At 50.8% G+C, this 20,490-nt stretch overlaps 1 protein-coding gene across 1 annotated transcript in view; it reads right to left on the bottom strand.

The window, feature by feature from the left end:
• Auts2 (activator of transcription and developmental regulator AUTS2) overlaps positions 1-20,490 on the bottom strand; it is a 1,115,816-nt gene that overhangs the window by 23,599 nt on the left and 1,071,727 nt on the right.

Consider the following 20,490-nt stretch of genomic DNA (forward strand, 5'->3'; position numbering starts at 1 on the left):
TTCTGAAATGAGGGCACCTTTGCAAACCTCCTCTTCCACTCTCGCCACCATGAAAAGCATGTGCCACTCACGCGGTCTCTCAGTTCCTGCTTACACACTCGTGTGTACACACACAGTTTGCATCAGAGCAAGCCATCATCTTCGGTGTTCGTTTGGTAAGCAGTTCAAACCTGAATCATGCACCAAAGCAGAAACAAGCCCTGGTTCATAAGCGAGGCACCTCCGGGGCTGTGGTGGACGTGGCCAGCTTCAAGCCAACATGCTGCCTAGGTACGAGGGGACAGGGCATCTTGTGAGGCCTGAGGACAAATGACTGCGCTGGTGACCTCTGGGCACTTTATTTCTGCCCAGCTGTTTTGAGAACCTTTGTAGAAGATTTCTGCTTACAATAAAGCCAAAACGTTGTGGGTCCCCAGAACTGGACCAAGCTCCCTGGTGAGGCCGGGGAGAAGTGGCTGCAGGGGATCCTGCAGGGCCTTTATCTTAGAAGTGGGAGCCAGGGTCTGGCCTGCCCTCTCCGTGCTTTTCTGTCATCTCTCACAAATTTCCTGAATTTTTCTTCCACAAAAACAGGGGTATTAGTCTGGTTGAGGAGAGAAAGCTCCAGGAGCGTGGAAATCCAGAGAGTACATGCCAACTGAGAGGGGCTGGGCATGTGCCGGGGCTCTTCCCTCACCCACGCCAGTTGATGGGCACAGGCCCTGGCACTGGCAGGAACCAACCCATCTGCATGCTTCTGCACTACTCCCTTCTCCCTGGACTAGGATGGTGAAGAATCAATCAATATTCTCTATTTTGGTAAGTTTATATCCAAATTCCTCTAAAAATTAATGTTGAAATAAATCTGCTCACATCAACAAGACTTCCTTTCCAAAAGACACCCTTTAAATACACTTATGCGGGTAAGGAAAATACTAGGGACAGCCACCAAGCTCGATGTCGCCAAGTCTGCAGAAGGCACGTGTCCTGCAGGCGTGGCCTCCTCTCCTGTTGCCCCATGTCTAATCCCAGCCTGAACACCCCTGGAGAGTAAGGTGTGGTACCAAGAGCATGGCAGTCGCTGCCGCCCTGGACGAGCAAGGAGGAAAATAGGAAGCCTGAGCCTCTCCAAGGAACCACACCAGTCTGTCCCAGCCAGCTCTGGGGAAGCACTAAAAGAACCCAGGAGCACGAAACTTTAAAAGGAGACCAGCCAGGAGGCCGTCCCGGCTTGGCCCCAACTTGAGCAGGTGTGCCAATCACCAGGGGAGGGTCTCATGAAGGTGCAGACTCCAGCCCAGCAGCTCTGGGTGGGGCTCCAATTCCTGCCTGCCATCTCACAGGTGATGCTGCTGACCCTTGGACCACACTGGGAATCCAACCCTCTGTTGCCAAATGGAATGAGCTCAGAGAAGTGAGAACTTGCTGGCTGGAGGTCACCTTGCTGTTTGATAGATTAGAAGTTTTGGGTTCTGATCTTAACTCTGTCCACCAAATGCCTGTTCTCCAGTCTACACTGTGTGGTCCTTGGAAAGCAAAAGCCCCCAAACAAAGCAGATAACGGCAAATCCCTGACTCAGTTAAAATATTTAAGTAAACCCAGTCACTGCAAAGGGCGAGGAAAGCTACAGGGAATTATGGCAACACCATACTTTAGCTACACCTGAAAGCCACCATCAACCCACCAATGCTCTGGTACTGTGACCTGTAGGCAGGGCAGCCACAGGTGGAGAGCTGGAAAGAACGCTGGTAGCTGAAACAGTTCTATGCATCCTCATTTACACAGGCCTCTTTAGGCACAGATTAGGCACCATGCATCTTTGTGGCTAATCAGTAATGCATTTCCTCTTCCTTTCAATTATTCAATAAATGGATCTTACCCTTTAAGGTTTTTCCATCTTGACAATTTGTCTTACTATGCTTCTCTAAAATTGGCAGGAACACATTTTAAAATCATTTTATATTGCACTATGTGCTTTGAATTTGCCAAATGATGAGATTTGCTGGGGTTGAAGAAATATTCAAATTGACGAGTGTTATTTAAATGTTGTATTCATTACATTTTGGGGTTGGGGTTAAGCAATCTCGCTTCTTGCAATTATAAGAATAACACATCGTGGCTTATAATAAAAGATGCAAATAAAAGTTATACTCCATTGTGTATGGTAAAAAGGGCATTTACTGCATGTAAAATATAGATTGATGAACTTGACTCAATAAATTTTTTAAAAACCTAATGGAGGATTAGAAAAAAAAAGTGTTTGATTTTGATACAAGTGCCCTGAGAAATTGGACCCTGACCACCATCCCCCGCCCCCCCGCGAACAGTACTGAGGATTGAACCCAGGGCCTTGGGCATGCTAGGCAAGCACTCTCCCACTGAGCTGCAGCCCCCACCCCATGTCGAAATTTTGAGATAGGTCTTGTTAAATTGCCCAGGCTGGCCTTGAATTTGCAATCCTCCTGCCTCAGGCTTGTAAGTACTGGGAAGATAGAGGTGTATCACCATGCCAGGAAATGGACCTTATTTTGTACCTCCTCAGTACAATGCAAACCCCATAATCTCTGGAAGGCAATTTGGAAACATTTAGTAAAAGAACAAATAGGGCTCCCTTGACTTGGTGGGTGTACAAGGATTTAGGTACAATGAAATTCAGATACAATGAAACAACACCATGGTTTAAGGTGCAAGTTTGGAAACGCCCCAAATGAGATCATTGGTAGATTCATACCATGGAAAAATTTGCAGCTTTAAACAAAAAATGCTTTGTGTACCATGTATAGCACATGCTGCCTTTGTAGAAACTGGAAAAATTAATGTGTGTATATTTATATATAATTGTATTATTATAGCTAGGAAGTGGATAGTGGGGGGACATTTTGCTTTATTGTATAAAAAAATAACTTAAATAAGCAAAAAAAATTGGGGGGGGGGTAGGGTATCAGGGACTGAATTTAGGGGCACTCAACCACTGAGCCACATCCCCAGCCTTTTTTCATATTTTATTTAGAGACGGGGTCTCACTGAGTTGCTTAGTGCCTCGATTTTCTGAGGCTGACTTTAAACTTATGATCCTCCTGCCTAAACCTCCCGAGCTGCTGGGATTACTAAAGGCATGTGCCACTGTGCCCAGAGAAAAATTTTAATGAATTTGAAAATAAAATGAATTTTGTGAAAAAACAAATCACTAAAACTGAATACAATAAACCCAACCATAAAAATAAACTAAGTACTAAATAATCAACACTGACCTATGAACAAATCATTCCTATCAGTTAAATGAAAAATCAACACAAAGTAATTTTTTTGCAGGGTTTCAACACTTATTGAAATTTCCAGGAATGCAACTACTATACTTTGCCACATCTGGGACTTCACCAGAAGTTGTTCACTCTTAGGAAAAACCGTGACATCAACACAAGGCTGCTTCTGGGGACTAACTACCACCACCAGGTGGCCGTGGTTGTAGCGGCCACGTTTACATGTCCTCCACCATGAGCAAGCATTTATGTTGTTATGAATGACTTTCATTTACTTCTCCTTTATATTTCATTAGGGACTTACTTACATTTTGAATTATGTGTACAGATGGGTGTATCCAACTGTGTGTCATCCCAGCCAGTGAGACACGAGCATGTGTGACCAAATGCTAACCACAGGCACTGTGCACCACAGGATCTGGGTCTGGGAGGCCTGGTGGTGTGTTCGTCCATGATGAGCCACACACTTCTCCACGCACAAGCACAGTCACTGCCTCGCAAGGCAATGGACGTGGATTCTGGCAGGTGAAGTGCTACTGCAGTCCAGCACATAGTGGAGGCGCAGTGTCCCCAACCACTGCCAGGAGGTACGAACGACATGGGGTACCTTGGACAAAAGTGACCGCCAAGAAAAATACAGCACACTGTTCTTGTTCTGGGTATGGTCTCAGAACTGAAAGCCATCTCTATAAGTGCACACGCGAACATGAGAAGTGGAAAAACACACCCGAAATGTTAACCAAATCCCATATCCAGGAAAAGACCACCACCTGTACCTCATGGACCTGTACTTTTCTTAACTCCCTAAATTTTCTGTAATGAACATATATTATTACTATGAAAGAAAAAAAGATACCCATGGAAGAGTTCATGGATAATACACCACCATTATCAAGAGAATTGTCTCCACTATTGCATGGATTAAAACAAAAAAGCAAAGCAATAAAACCACGTCAAGAGACCAAATAAATATTTTCCTCTCAGAAATGAAGACAGAACATGGCACCGTGCTCCCCTCTTGTCCTCACCATTTCTCACTGGTGCTAATCAGCAGGTATACTGGAACAGGAAGGAAACGGAAGGCAGCAGCAGCGTGAGAGGCCTCTCAAGGCATAGCCTCTACACCTGTGTCCCCTACCTGTCTTTACACTTGGCTGTGAAGTCCTAAGAGGGCTACGTCCCTGCCAGGTCATTATTGTAGTAAACCTGAATAAGCCTCAAAGATATTAAGAAAACCAGTAGCTATCAGGCAAAGTATCCACCCACCTGTCCATCCACTCACCCATCCACCCATCCATCCATCCCTCTACCCATCCATCCATCAATCCATCCACCCATCCATCCACTCACCCATCCATCCATCTCCCTATCCATCCATCTACCCATCCATCGTCCACTCACCCAACTACCCACCCAACCACACTCATCCACTCCCCCATCTATCCAACCATCCATCCACTCACCCAATCTCTACCTATCTGAATGTCTGCTCCATATATCCAAGAAATGGACACATGCTATTTGACATTACTCCATCTTCTAATTAACTTCTCTACTTATCTGTCTAAATGACAGAGCCTCCAAGACCTCACCACACAGGACTGAAGATTGTGGCCAAATAAGTTATCCAGACTTCAACTTAAATCTTTAAAAAAATATGTTTTAATCGTAGGTGGACACAATAACCCTTATTTTATTTTTATGAGGTATCGAGGATCAAACCCAGGGCCTCATACGTGCTAGGCAAGCACTCTACCACTGAGCCCCAGCCCCAGCCCCTCCGGACTGGGAACATTGTTAAAGAACGAATGTTCCGCACTGAGAACCCCAGGCCCATGCAGAAGCATCAAATTTCTGTGAATCAACATTCAGTTCTTTCAAGTTACCAGTAAGGCTCACGGTTTAAATCCTATTGCTAGTCTATTCTGTCACCTCAGAGGTAACCTCTTCTTAAGCAAATGCTGCCTGTTTTGTACACCTATTAACCCACGCTGTGCTGATGTTCGCAATGCTAGAATCCCTCCCGACGTTCAGAGTTCTGCTATCTCCAGAACTCCACAATGCACTCGTGTTTCAGGGAGAGTGTCCACCTTCTGGAACATACGTGTCTCTTTATTTTCCTCCTCCTCTCCCTCTTTTCTTCAAATCATTAAACAGAGACCAGTTTGTTCCATTAGCAGATTCAATTACTCGAACGAATGGCAGGATGACACTTGGTCTTGCAGCTCTGCTTCTCGGCCACTGAAACTGTACCAATAAATTGAGGAAAACCCACTGTTTGTTCAAGGCAAATTAATTTCCAAACACTGTAGGAGTGGGAGATCAGGGGAATGATGGGTGCTTGGCAGGGCTCAAAGAGATTGCATTTCGTGCTTGTCGTGTTGTGTAAACATTAATTACCATCCGGGAGGCTGAGCCAGGCCTCAAGTCGGCATCACAAACCTCTGAGGGCCTCCAGGGTTCCTATTAAAAGCAAAATCCTAAAAGGGGGAAAATAGCCAGTGTATCTGGCAAAACACCAGCAGCCCGTTGGGAGGACTGGGAAACCCTGCAGGTCAGAGGCCTCTGTCACCTGGGAGGCTCCAGGCGTCCTCATCACCCTCATCAGATTGACCCAGGGCAGGGGTATCTGGCGGGATTACAGGAAAAGCCATCCGCTGCAGCCAACGTGCTCCAACTTGTTTCAAGTGTGTTCCTCCTAAACCCACAGCCAACAGCGCCAGCCCTCGCGCATGCCCAGGCCCATCCATCACAGTCCTGACGGGAGGCTGGAGGCCACCGACAGCCTCGGCGCACAGAGGGCAGAATCCCTGGGGGGGAACCCAGCTGGTAAGCATTTTGTTTCTCCTGAAGTTGGTCTTCAGTGTGGGGGTGGTGGGGGGCAAGGAAAGGACCCAACTCGGGATGCAGGATGCAGGCAGGGGTCTGCTGTGGGGTAGGAAGGGAGCCTCCATGAGCAAGTCAGAGTCTGTCGTGTCAAGGTCACACCCAATCCTCCTGCTTGTCATTCCACAGGAAGAGACTAACCAGTATTAAGTCACTTCCTCCCAGAGGGCACAGAGACCCAGGAGAGGGCCCTGACCTCGATCTCTGGGGACAGAGGGCACGGAGACCCAGGAGAGGGCCCTGAAACAGCAGGGATGGAGAGCCATGTGTACTTGTGTGGCTCGGGAGTAGTCAGATGAGCAAAGCTGATGCTGCCATCCTTATTTTACTATCTGGTTAGTGCAGGGCTCTCCCGTCTGCACAACCCAGGACCAGCCCCAGCCAGCATCAGCTGATCTTATGACGGGTGTGGAAAGACCTCCGGCGAGAGGTCAGGTTTGGAGGATGAACCTGCAGCCACTGAGGGCACCGGGAACACGGCTCAGCGGTCACCCAGTTGGCTCCTCCGGGCAGGTCACCCCCCCAGCCCACCCCTCCATGTCTCAGTGGCACAGCCAGCCTAAACACCAATGTGGGCTCCACAGCTATGGGGTGCTGCTCTGCCCAGCTGCAGGCCCCCAGCAGGCACAGGCACCAGAAGGACTGCTACCTCAGGTGTGTGTCTAGGCTGCAGGTGCACCCTCCTGGCCACGCCTTCCTTACTAGAGACAGCAGTGAGAGGAGCCCCGTGCTTAGGCTGGGAACTTTCCAAGAGGTGGGACTAAGGCACTGAAGCAGATGACAGTGAGATGTCTGCTCAAGACAGACAGCCATCCTGGCACCTGACCGTCTCCCTTCCCAGCCTCCCTCCAGCAGCTGCCAGGCTCACGGAGAGGGGTTTAGATCTGATGCCTTCCCCACTGTCCAGCTGTGCCCTCAACTTCTACATCAGGCCAGAGGGGCAGCGAGGCCCCTTGGTGTAATGTGCCCACATCACCTCATCTGCTGATGCAATGAACGTCACACGACCCTCTGTATGGCTGTGTCTGTGATCCACAGGGCTGAGAGTATGGCGTAGTGACAGAGCAGCCTGGTAAAGGACTGGCTCCACGTCACCCCTGTTTCCAAACCTGAGCCTCATCAAGCTGATTTTCTCAAGGACAAACATGAAGCCAACAACAGCAAAGACCTCTCCCCATGCTGTCTCACCCGCCTTCCTGCACTGCCAGGCCTGACTCCCTCTCAGCTGGCTTTGGGCACATTTGAGACAATCAATTTCTGGAGGGCCCTGAAATGCAAGGATTTCTGAACTTTGAGTGGGTCCCAGGTGCTGGGCCCTGCTGTCCTTCTGCCCCCTCTGCAGGCGGCTCTATGATGGGCCAGGGGTTAAGTGGTCACTGAAGTTCACTACCTCACTACCCAAGCCTGCAACCACACACACATTTTATTCCTCTAAAATAAAGCCGCCCTGCAGTCAGCAGTACCGTGCACCTACTTCTTTCCCCTCAAGAGCACCCACCCAGCAGGGTCCGGGTATTAAAAGGAAGGCACCAGTTGTTCCACGAGGAAGGAGTGAAGGTCCTCCTGCTCTGGAGGGAGGAAGGAGGTACTCCAGGCATTCAGGACAGGGGGCCACTCAAGCCCAGGGCTCTCTGTGCCCAGGGCTCATCTCAGCTACAGAGGGCCCGTCCCCACAAGAAGCGCGAGTTCCTTTGTTGTTTGTGTTCCACAAGTTCACACAGCGGCCACCTGGATTGTGCACAGGAGGCAGTGGCTCTGTCAGAACTTTACCAAGCCCCCTAAAAGCAACCGTGTTTCCCAGGGTGGCCCCTGCACTGTTCTCAGCTACTGACCGTGGGCAGTGGGCCCTACCTGGCTGTGTGTGCCCTGCCAGCATGCACACAAGCCTGTCTGTGCTCCTGAGGACAGATGACACAACCCTCCCCAACCTGTTCACACAGCCTGCTCGGCCATGGGACTTGGCTGCTGCCAACTCCTGCAATCTGCCTGGCCAGCTCGTGGGAGTACCACCGAAGCCGAGATCGGACCCCTAAGAGTTGATTTTCCTTTCATGGAGTCTTTGATTCTTAGGAAAAGAAGGAGAAGGAAAAAGAGGACTTTGGCAGTTTCACCAAATTCTGACCTTCATGGCCCCCAACTGTCTGCCCTGTATGGTTCCATGGTGCTGGGCAGCCTCACTACTCCGTGTGGCCTGCAGAGCAGCTGGAGGCCACTCCGCAGCTTGGGACCAAGGCAATATGCACCACTCTCCAGCAGCTTCTTGCTGGCAAAGTGCCTCTCCACAGCACTCCTGGGCGGGCAGGAGCCTGGCAAGCCCCTCTGCACGGCGCCATCCACAAGGCCCCCACCTCTGAGCCTCTCAGTCCCACCACAGATCCAGGGGGGTTCTCCAGGGGTGCCTTAGGTACACGAGGGCAGGGGCCGGTGTCCTTCAGGAACAGGGGCTGCCCTGGCACCGCACATGTTGGAGGAAGGCAGCACAGTGGGCTCTTGCTCCTGGTGTTGTCCCCACCAGGGCTCCACGGATGGAGCACTCACAATGGAGGACAGGGAGCTAGGAGTCTTGACCCAGGTGCAGCCTGAGCCGCTGTTAGGGACCTGGTGGTCTCACAAAGAGAAGGAAGTAGATTTCCTGTGACCCACAGCAGGGACAGAACCAGGACCAAAGGTCGTTCGCTGTAGAAGAACTTTCTATTCTGGCCTGAAATGATGGGGCTGCCCAACAGGGCCTCAGGCTGCCCTTCAGTGAAGTGAGGAGAAAGCTGGTCCACTGATTCTGATTCTGATGGATGGATCCTGAGTCACTGATGGATTCCTGGGGTTTTGGATTCAGGGAGTGGGAGGGGGCTGGGCCAGATGCCTCTGAGCTGTTGGCAGTGTCCATGGGAGGCCTGCCGCATTTTCCCTTCTGGGACTCAGTCTTGTACAGGACCTCACCTGCGGGCTGACAGACACCACATCTCGATTGGCAAAAACGTGATGAGTGCTACATCTTAGTTATGAATTAGGAATCCCTGTGCCAAATGACCTGAAATACAATGAACTGCAGCGGAACAGTAGAAACGGACCCACCTCCTGCCCAGCCACGGCGCTGGTGAAGCTGGGAGAGGTCTCTTTGAGGCGATGGTGGGTGCCCCTGTGCTGTCCCCTGAAAGGAGAGTGCCAACCCTAACATAGATTCTTGATAAGGAACTCCTGTTACCTTTGTAGAAAAGTGAAATCTCCTGCCATCATTCCATTTGCCATTGTTTGATCTCATTATCCCAATTTATTGCAAAAAAGGGAAAATATTCAAATACAAACTCCAAACGCTCCACGTCTCTAGGGTGCAAGGAGCAATCGACTAAAGCTACTACCTGACAAGCAGCTGTAACACCTTAAGGCAACAAGTCAGTGTCTAGAGATATGCAGGGGCATTTTGCCCACCCATGGATGGGGCTGGTATGAGCCAGAAAACCCAGAGAAGCTGCTTCTGCCCAGTGGCCGCCTGGCAGGGAAATGCCGTGGATGCACCTCACAACCATCCCAGCTCAGCTGCAAATATCTAAACTGGATTTTCAGAGAGGCTTCCAAAAACAAAGGCCAGATGGCCACATGGTGGGTCTGGTCTTCACTACCTGAGGACCGGTCCCCCTGGCATGGCTCTCCTTGTCTCCTCAGGCTCAACAGGACTGACATCAAGCCCACCTTCCCCAGTCCAGCTGTGGCGTCTGTCCCCACAGGATCCACCTCATCACCTTGCACTGGTTCCTGTGTAAATCACTGCTTATGCGAAGCCTTTAAAAGCAAATAAACAGTGGTTCCAGAATCTACTGTCCCCCAGCAGCTCCAGTGAGCTTTTAAATGTCAGTCAGGTGAGCTGTCAGCCCCGGTTTAAAACTCCCCAGAGGCATCTCACCTACCCGGACCCAGGGACACCTGGACCAACCCCAACCTCCCAGGTCCTGCCCGGCCACCACGGCCCCTGCTAACCAGTGCCCCCACTACAACTGTTCCACCCTAGACACTGGTGGTCCCCACAGGCCCTTACCTCAATGTCTCCAAGTGGTCAATTATCATGTGAAATCATCTTATTGTAAAACAGTAAGCAAATAATAAAAAATAACAAAAAAACTCACTCCTATTTGTATTTTAATACATGACTTTTTTGAGGAAGGATCTCTTTAAATCTTTGCGTGTATTTCAATTTTGAACACTGTGCCTTCTGTAGAGTAAGCGCTTGATAGTTGATTTAACTATATAATAATCAATTTACAAAAATTTAAGTTTCTTTATAACTGCAATTCAAAAGAAAGAAAAAAAATCACCATAATGAGAAAAATACTCAATAAACAATTACACATTAAGCCAGAAAAATCATGTCTCTTTGGAGTCATTTCCATAATTGGACATTATACTGCAATAAAATAATAGTATATAATACAAGCAAATGCAAAATAATTGGATGCCATTATGAAGTTTAAGGATCCATTTTCCATATATAATAAAACTAATGTTCTACTTTGAATCATAAAGGTTTTAACAGCACGGTTATTTTTGTATTACAAAAAAAAAAAAAAAAGTAGGGCAATCAAAAGCACAGGATGTTAAGAGAGCTCTATTAATGATGAGAGGTAGGCAGCATCTCTTTAGGTGAAGGCCGAGGTCTGCAAGCTGGCCATGTCTGAGACTCGTGAGGACAAACACACTTTAATGTGCTGGGGAAAAAGGCAACAGTCACATGCAGGTGTCCAAAGAGCTTTATTTCTAACCTTATGGAGCATTCTACTGAGTTTAAATCCAGAAACATGATACAGAGGCAAGTGCCATCCACGGATAACTCACTTATGGGAAACCAAAATAAAAGTGTGTTTTAAATTAGCCTCAGAGAACCGCTGCATCTATACAGCAAAACTCTACCACAGTGAGACACCAAGGAGCAGCATTTCCAGAGAGCTGGAGGGGATGCCGGGAAGGCCAAGGCCAAGCACCAGGCATGGAGGAGGGAAAGGCGGGCCTTGTCCCAACACAGGGACAATCTCCAAGTACAACAGGAACACTCAGGGCCCACTGTAGGACCAGAAACAGGATCTATGGCAAGAGGCCTTCTCTAAGAATGCGGGTAGAAAGAACCGCCAATTAGAAATCTAACCATCAGGTCACACTAACCTGAAGGGCGCTGAAAGCCAGCACTGTGACGTGTGGAGGCAGTCCTGCCGCCATAGGCCCTTACACAGGAGACCCCTGGGGACTCCTCCCAGTGAGGCTCCTGGGCCAGGCACATGGGTCCCAAGGATGGCAGCTCCTCCCAGCCCCCAGGAGCTAAGGGCCGGCCTGCTGCTCCCAGGCATGCAAATCTGCACTGGCCACCGACTGGTCCACACGCCTGCTCTTGGAACTGCCTCCCAGGAAAGACACCAAGGAGGGCTTTGATCTGGAAGTAGAACTGAAGGACATTCTGAAATCCTGACCCTAAAGACAGGAGGAGATGGCCCAGAAAAGAGAGGATAAAACAGGGTACTGAGGCAATGTCCCCAACTAGGGACATGCTGGCCACAACCTTGTGGTATTAGAGGTTTACTAAGCAGAGGTCCACTAAGCAGGAAAGGACGCCACGTGCCCAACATCTCAGAAGGACCACATCTAAATGGGGACACTGCTGATGTCTTCAGACTCCCAATTACTCAGATCTGGATTATCTTCCCAACAACCTCACTTAGACCACAGGCTCCGTTCAAATGTCCCTGAGGAAAAATAAAACCTGCCTCCCAGGGACAGGTTGTAGACTCAAGTAGTCCCCCAAAGTGAATCCAGTTTGCAACGGTTGGGGTTAAGTTAGATGGCAGCTGGACGGAGGGTCGGGCACGGGCACTCTCCCGTGTGCGTACTCTTGAGGAGCGCTGCATGGACACTAGGTGTTCTCACCTCGCGATGAGGGGCTGTGAGGCGGAGTGCCATCGCACAGTGTCCACAGCGTACACTGACATCGCAAAGCACCCTGCCTGTGGTGAGCACGGCAGCCCTTCCTGCTAATCGGAAACCAGGGGCACTCTCGAGGGCTCCAGGTGCTCAAAATGCACTAGTTTATTTCCTCACAAAAAAGTGTGGGATGCCTGTTCACCCAGCTTTCCGCCACCCCTCCCAGCCTTCTGAAGTGCCATCCAAACTCTTTTTGCTTCAAGTTCTGTCCACTGGACATGACTGTTCCTCCCAGGCAAAACCCGTGGAGGGGCAGGTCAGGTTCACGCTTTCCTACCACTCAGCTCTGGGGCTGGGGCCACAGAGGCAAGGAGATGTGACCCACCACCTGGGAAGGAGCTCACCCTGCCCAGAGCAAGGGGTCTCCTCCTGAAGACAGTGCCACCCACAGCAGGAGCTCAGGGCATCTCAGAGCACCAGGACACACCACGCTGCTGGCCCTGATAAGGACCCAGGGCTTCGCAGCACCGTCTGAGGAAGAGCCCTCAGCAGCATCTGGGTCTGTGCAGAACACGGAACCGAGAAACCCACCGTGGGCAGCGGTTAGGGCAGCAAAGCTGAGGCGGCAGGTGGGTCCCTCCCTGAGCACACGGCGGGCACCCACAGCCTCTGACGGTTCCAAGGTGACCTGATATGTGCATTTAGATTCTGGTTCTGGCTCTGCCACCTGTCTACTTGACAAAGCCACCCTGCCACCTCCCAGGGGTCTCTTCATAGAGACCAGGAAGAAGGCTGGCCTCCTTATTCCCGGGGCCCCTCTAGGTCCCAGGGTCTGTGAGTCCACTGGCACCTCAGTTTGTTCTCTTCTGAGGCCACTGAGTCGCACACAGGTAGACCAGGAGATGGACCTCATGCCAGAGCAGACGCTGGTGGACTCCAGCCTCCTCTGCACCCTGAGCCCAAGCGGACACCTCAGACGCCACGGCTCCAGCTCCACCTGGCAGAGTGCGAGAATCTGCTCAATGTAACAAGAGACCCTCAGCATCCATCCTCCTGGCCGGTCAGGACCTGAGAAATGACCACATGCGCCACTTCTGACCCCTGAACATGCCTTCCCATCCCCCTGAGCATGGGGCAGCGTGATGTATGCATCCTCGTGACCCCAGGGCCTGGGGGGCCCCTGCAACACAGAGCACTCCACTGGCCAAGTGACAACAGGAACAAGCAGCAGGGCCACACCTGCCTCGAATGTGCCCTTGATATAGGTGCCTGAACCCAGGCAACTCAGCTCTAGTCCTTGGGAGCCCCTGCCGCCCCGATGACGGTTCCCGGGTGACACTTACCCCTGTGTGCTGTGTGAACGGGCCTTGGGCTCCCTCAGGCAAATCCATGTGTGCCACAGCCTTTCGCTAATTCCCAGCTGGGTGGTGAGGGCAGAGCCCAGCTGCTCTCTCCGCGAGGTGCTACCCTGCACTTCATGACAGTGACCCCCACAAGTGACCCAGTGACCCTGTGTGCACGAAGCGTGACTTGTAGCACCCACGTGATGTGCCACCAAAAGTGACCTTAACAAACTGCCCCTGAAGCCAGGTGAGCCCGTGATGCAGTAACCGCATCTTGCAACAGTGTCTAAGAAGTCAGTACTGCCTGATCTGCAGTGGGCTGCAAGGGGCATGCGGGCACCGTCCTCAACTGCTAAGCAACGTAGTTAGGAACATGAGGACGCCGAGCGCAAGTGTTTTTGACTCCTTCATTCCAGAGCAAACTGAGGACTTAGGACAGCTAATGCTGCGGAGAGGACAGCGGAGAGGACAGCGAGGGGCCTGACCACAGTCCTGGCGGGTCTCCTGCCCATGGTGGAGAGACAAACAGCCACACTGCAGGCAGTTAGACCCTCAAGAGTCCCCTCTGCAGCCTGGGAGGAGGAAGGACCAACCTCAGCGGCAGCTGTGAATCCCAAGCTCAGCAAGCTCATGGGTTGGGGGCGGGGGGTGTGGGGCCACCTGCGCAGCATCCCCAGAATCCAAGGCCTCTGGAAGCCTGCGGCCTGGGCCTCCTGGCCCCCTATGAGCAGTATTTGGATCCACTTTGCAGTGAGCACCAACCAGTCAAGGGCTGCACAAATGTCAGTAGGGTGTCCTCATGAAAACACACGACCAAGGAAATGGGGTGACAGGTCCGCATTGCCCTCCACTGGGCCAACAGGGTTCTGCACGCCTGCTCCTAAAAAGCCTGTACACAAACCCTGGGAGCTCGCAGCACCACCAGGAGACAAAGCCTGCCCCATGGCAGTGGCTGAAGGAAGGCACAGGAAGGGCAGGGAACTCCACCATCCCCAGCACTGCAAGGCCTGTCCCTGGGAATAAGAGGACTTGTATTACGCAGTCCAAAGGGGACACGAGCTGGGAAGCGATGTTAGCCCAACATGAAGACTTTTCTAACAGTGAGAGCTGCCCAGAGACGAGAGCTCCCCTGGAGGGTGTCCCGGGTGCTCAGGTGCAGGACTGTGTCCACCTCCGACAGTGGCTGAGTGCCGCTCGCCTTCAGATCGCTCCACCTGGGGGCCCTGATTCTTCCCGGGTAAGGACTGGCTTCGTGGGCCAGGGGTGCAGCTCAGGGGTAGGCATGCAAGGGGCTGTGGGACCTAGGACCAGCACCCAAACAACACAGAGACCGAAACCAAACTCATGATCGACCGTATGTGACCAGACCACTGCTCATTGGGTACCGGACCCCTCCCCCTTTTGTGAGACAGAATCTTTGCCGAGGGGAAACCTGGAGGGAGTGTAAAAGGACTCACGGGTCATCTGTCAGCCATCGTGTTCCTGCACAGTGCCCACCAGCCCAAGACTGCCCGTACCCTCTCCCGGGACCCCACAAGACCCCTCGGAGGCATGGGCGGGGTTGCTGGCCTCCCATTCCAGGCAGTCTGGCTGCAGTTCTGAAAGGAGTCTGCTGCTCAAGACCGGAGCTGCTCTGAGAGGAAGAGCCACTTGGTAGCCAGCAGGTAAAGGCAGACCTGGGCTGCTCCTGGGCTGAGATGTGTGGTCAGAGGTCCCCAAGGCTGGCGTGTGGAGAGGACGACACTGTATTCTAGCAGCACCAGTGTTTGCTAGGGCTTGGAGAGGGGTCCCCCAAGCCCATGTGCCAAAGGCTTGGTCCTCAGCTTGGCACTACTGGAAGGTGGGAATCTTTAAGAGGGGCTTGTGGGGGGGTTTAGGTCATCAGAGCATAGCCTGGAGGGGGTCTGCATGCCACTGGACCAAAAGCAACAGAGCCAACTGGCCACTGGCTGGAAACTCTGACTGTGAGCCAAATAAACCTTCCTTCTCCTTAGGTTACCATCTTCTCAGGAGAGTGACCTCCACAAGAGGTGAGCATGGCGGGAGGGGGAGCTGAATATGCTGCATATTCCACGAGCCTTAAAAAAACTGGATAAGACATTTTAAACGGCATTAGCTTCTTTTTTTTTACCCGAACCAAGTCTTTCTATTGTGTTCACGACTAGAAAACCTCACAATTAGATTTCAACATCCTTTTCCAATACTGAGAAGTGTAACCCGACAATGTATAAAGTACCTGGCTACCTCTCCTGCTGGCCACCTCTCCTGCTGGCCACCTCTCCCTGCTGACAGTACACCTGCTCCTTTGCTCCAGGGCTGAGGTGCCAAGCCCGCCTGCAGCGTGCCACTCCCTGTAGCTCACCCCAGGTGCTGCAGAGGGACTTTGGCCAGTTCTCCTCAAGCCACTGATGCCTCAGAGCAAGTTCAGGAAGCAACTGTTCGTTGCCCACCAGCTCTGAAGGCCCAACACACAACTTGCCAGCATAGGTCCTGTGTCCACTTCCAGGCTGATGCCCAGCATGCCCGCCTACGCAGCGCTGGGCAGCTGGTGGCCTTGCCATCTGTTCAGCAGCACCTGCTCCCCCTGGCCGGACAGGGGAGGGACCCTGAGAGTCGCTGCAACAGCAGTGAAAGCGGTGCGTGGTACTCACGCCGCTCCTGGCCTGTGTGTGTGCCATACGCCTGGGACTCCTGCGGGACTCCAACGGGATTCCTGCGGGATGCAGGACAGCTATCCCGGTGCCAAGGCCCGTCTGTGGACAGCGCACAGATCCCCTGGCCTCAGCTTCCGCCTTGCCGACTTCCTCAGTGTCTGCCTGATAGAAGGCTCTGTCAATTACCAGTGCCAAAAATTAAAAACCTAATTAATTTGTATATTAAAGTGTTTCTCTTTATTGCTAATTGGCTGAGCATCATAATCTGTCTGGGCCATAATATTTTACTGCTATTCACAACCTCAGCAAATGGGTGATGACCTTCCTGTCCTCAAGGTTACCAGGAAGCCCCAGGGGTCCTGCTAACAGCCTCTCTTGCCCCTCCTGGCTCCTCCCTGCGCTGACTCCAGTCACTTCGACGTCCGTCCTGTGGGCTCTGACAACAAAGCAAGTACCTGGCACAGCTATCAAGAAAAATGCCACCAGTCACCACGGGTCAGCTTTGGGAAAAGGGGAAACACACACTTGTGTACAATCAGCTCAGAGGGTCATATGAGTTTCTTCCTCTGAAAATCACACACAAGAGAGGACCGAACACAGGAGGCTGAGGTATTTCTACCTGTGCTACTAGTAGCAGAGCCAGCGGCTCCAGAAATGGATCCTGCCTGAGGTTGAGGTTCCATCTTGGTTGGCCGCCTTTACTATGCGAGGCACCCTGGAGAGGCCTGGCCTTCTGGAGGTCACCAGGAACAGGAGGGCTGGGCTGCCACCTGCAGGCAGGGTGGGAGCCAGACCCTGGGGAGGGAAGGCACAGGCACCCAGGTCTCCCCTGGGTCCCTCTGCGGTGGAGATGCCCTCTGTGGACACCACCTCCCTCCAAGTTTGTGAAGAGGAAACTCCTCCAACAAGCGGGTGCGGGCGCAGCGAGCAGCCCCCCAGCAGGAGGAGCCTTTCAACTAACAACCCCCTGGATCAGGACAATTCCCTCTCAAAACGAGTTTGGGTGGATTAACAGTCAACAGTCGACTAATTTGAACATAAAAGGCACTGGCCTGAAGTCCTTAAAAGCAGGAAGGAATATAATTTAAAACCCGAGTATTTTACCTATAGCTTTCTTCAAACAAGACCCAACCATGTCCCAAGTCCTGGAGAAATGAAGCCAGGGCGTCACCACCAGACCCCAGGACACTGGGCAGCGTGTGCCAGTCACTGCACCTGCCCATGAACCTGTTCTGATTCTGCTTGGTGCCAGGAGTGTCCCCCGCTCTCATGTGTCCTTTAGGGGCTGTTCCCGTGGTCCACAGGTGCTTGCTGCTGGCCTACTCTGGTGACACACACTTGACTCTTTAGGTCAGTTGCTCTGCAGGGAAACGAAGTCAAAGCCTCCAATTCTTTTTTGTTTTTTGGTAGTTATAAATGGACATCGTGCCTTTATTGGCTTATTTTTATGTGGTGCTGAGGATCAAGCAAGTGCTCTGCCACTGAGCGATAGCCCCAGCCCCTAAAGCCTCCAATTCTAGAACCTTCTATTTCTCAAGTCTCGTGTCTCGGGTTTGAGGTTCTCCTTGCCCCAGGCCATGAGTCCCTGCACAGTGGAGGACAGGCTTCTCTGCCCTTCCATGGGCATTCTGACAGCACATTCTCCCCAGGTCACCCAGGCGCTCTGTTGTTCAGACGCAGGATTCAGGAGAGCAACACAGCAAGCCAACATGTGAGTCAGTACCAAGGAAAACAACCTAGGCTGCAGGTGCACCCCTGATGGGGGATGAGAACACCGGGCACCAGTGTGGTCCACAGGTCGACACTCTGGCCCTGAAGTCCAAGGCTCTGGCTCTTTCAGAGCACCCATCAAAACCCTGGGCACCCCTGCCAGGGGTCAGGGCCTCCTGCGCTCAGGCTTGGCCCAAGCTCCTCCTGTGGGCAGGCCCTGCGACAACCACTGTCCCTTCCGAACTGACAGGACGGAAGCCCATACCAACCAGAGATGCATCGTGTCCTGCTGGGATTCTTGTTCCCAGTCAGCTGCACTGTTTGCAGCTCAATTCCAGAAAGACCAGGTGAAGCAGAGACATGTCTCCCAGCACCTGGATTCTGGGAGCAGCCTGTCAGCTTCCCTCGGGGGCCACCTACCCTGTGACCAAGCTGCTCTCCCCGAGACACAGGCCAGGAGCGTGGGGTGGACAGAAATGATGTCCACTAGCAGGTATTAAGGTTTTCTAAAATGAGGACACTGTCCTACTAATGAGAAGCTGGGCTTTTTCCCCCTCCTCCAGATTTATATTTATCTTGACCTTGGCTTGAAAGCTTATAATTATCTCCCCTACTACCAAAGAATACCCAAAACTTCTTCTTTAACCTTCAACAGTGCTATGCTGAATGCAAATCTAATTATTACGCACAGAGGCAGCTCTTCTTGTGTCTCAAAACCTCTTTAATAAGTCATTGCCTCCATTTTTTAAAAAGAGGCGGAAAGACAGTTGAAGAATTCTGAGCAGGCAGTAAAATGCCTCGGGTGGACACTACACAGTGGCTCCTCAGTTACTGGAGACTTGACAGTACACGGCTGTGTTTTCTACTCCTAGAGCCTACTCTATGGAAGTAGCCCCTCTGTACTGGAGGATCCCTGGTCTTAGTAAGACCTGGGGTGGGGCGCGGGGGAGACTGCATTACAGTAGGTTCTTGTCAGTCTCTGCTGTGCCTCATTTATATGTTGACCTTTATCAAAGATAAAAGCATCTATGGGGTTTGGTACTTGCCCCTGTGAATGTGAAGGGCAGGCCATATTATTTTCCACCCAGCAAAAAACATGACAGAAACCTGTACGACCACTCCACCAATATCACCCAAGTTCCCCACCAATGTGCCAAATACACATGACTTCATTCTGGGTTCACTTTAAAGATAGGTCAGTCAGAGAGGATGGACATCATCTTCCTGTCTCCACACTGACATTTCTCTGGGCCAAGAGAACTGAAGGAATAAGCCCAACCTCAAGCTCGGTATGTGCCTGGCTTTCAGGTGACTTAAGTCCAGAACCAAGGCCTCTGCTCTCAGCTCTGCCTCAGGTTCCGAAGGTCCAAGAGGATTCTGAGAAGTAAAAGGGAGTTTCTAAATGTACAATCATATCATTAGCAAATAGTGGTAGTTTGAGTTCTTCTTTTCCTATGTGTATCCCTTTATTTCATTTTTGTTTTCCTGTCTAATTGCTCTGGCTAGAGTTTCAAGGCCTATGTTGAATAGAAGTGGTGAAAAAGGGCATCCCCGTCTTGTTCCAGTTTTTAGAGGAAAGGCTTTCAATTCTTTCCATTAAGAATGATGTTGGCCTTGGATTTAGCTTTTTAAACAGCTTTTATAATATTGAGGTATGTTCCTACTATCCCTAGTTTTTCTAGTGTTTTGAACATGAAGGGGTGCTGTATTGTCAAATGCCTTTTCTGCGTCTATTAGGATAATCATGGTTCTTGTCTTTAAGCTATTGATGTGGTGATTTATATTTATTAATTTCTGTATGTTGAAACAACCTTGCATTCCTGGAAAAAAATCCACTCGACTGTGGTGCACTATCTTTTTAATGTTTTTTGATGCAAGTTGCCAAAATTTTATTGAGGATTTTTGCATCTGTGTTCATCAGGAATATTGGTCTGAAATTTTCTTCCTTTAATGTGTCTTTGTCTGGATACTTTGGACTGGACATTTGAGGAATTTTGCAAGGAGACGGCTAGGATAAATGCAGCAGCTGGTTATCCTCAGAGAAATCTAGATATGTTGTTAGGAAAGGGACCTTATGAGGATCAGCAGCAACAAATTGCATATGATACTGGTGTATACGCACAAATTGCTGTAGATGCAGTTAAGGCATAGAAGACTTTACAAGGACATGGAGGTTTACAAGGTCAATTATCTAAGGTAATACAAGGAGCTAATGAACCTTATGCTGAATTTGTAGATAGGCTTATTCAAACAGCTACCAGAGTTTTTGGGAATACAGAACAAGCAATGCCATTACTAAAACACCTGGCTTATGAGCAAGCGAATCGTTGGTGCAGAGATATCATTAGACCATGGAAACATGAAGATTTAAACACATATATTAAATTATGTAGAGACATTAATGAACAAGAGCAAGTCGTGGCAGCTGCAGTAAAACAGGCTTTAGATGCCAGAGACATTAATGAACAAGGGCAAATTGTGGCAGCTGCAGTAAAACAGGCTTTAGATGCCAGGCCAAGAACATGCTACAATTGTGAACAAACAGGACATTTTAAAAGGAATTGCCCCATTGGAGGAGGGTTTAACAAAACTAGGTATCAAAGGAGTAGAATACCAGGTATTTGCCCACGATGCCGTAGAGGGAGACATTGGGCTAATGAATGCCGTTCTCAAACCACCATAGAGGGTACTCCATTATCAAAAAACGAACAAGGACCAGGTGTTTATCCACGATATCGTGGAGAAAGGCATCGGGCTCC

The sequence above is a fragment of the Marmota marmota genome, unplaced genomic scaffold, assembly GCF_001458135.2.
Source record: "Marmota marmota marmota unplaced genomic scaffold, marMar, whole genome shotgun sequence".
Lineage (NCBI taxonomy): Eukaryota > Metazoa > Chordata > Mammalia > Rodentia > Sciuridae > Marmota > Marmota marmota.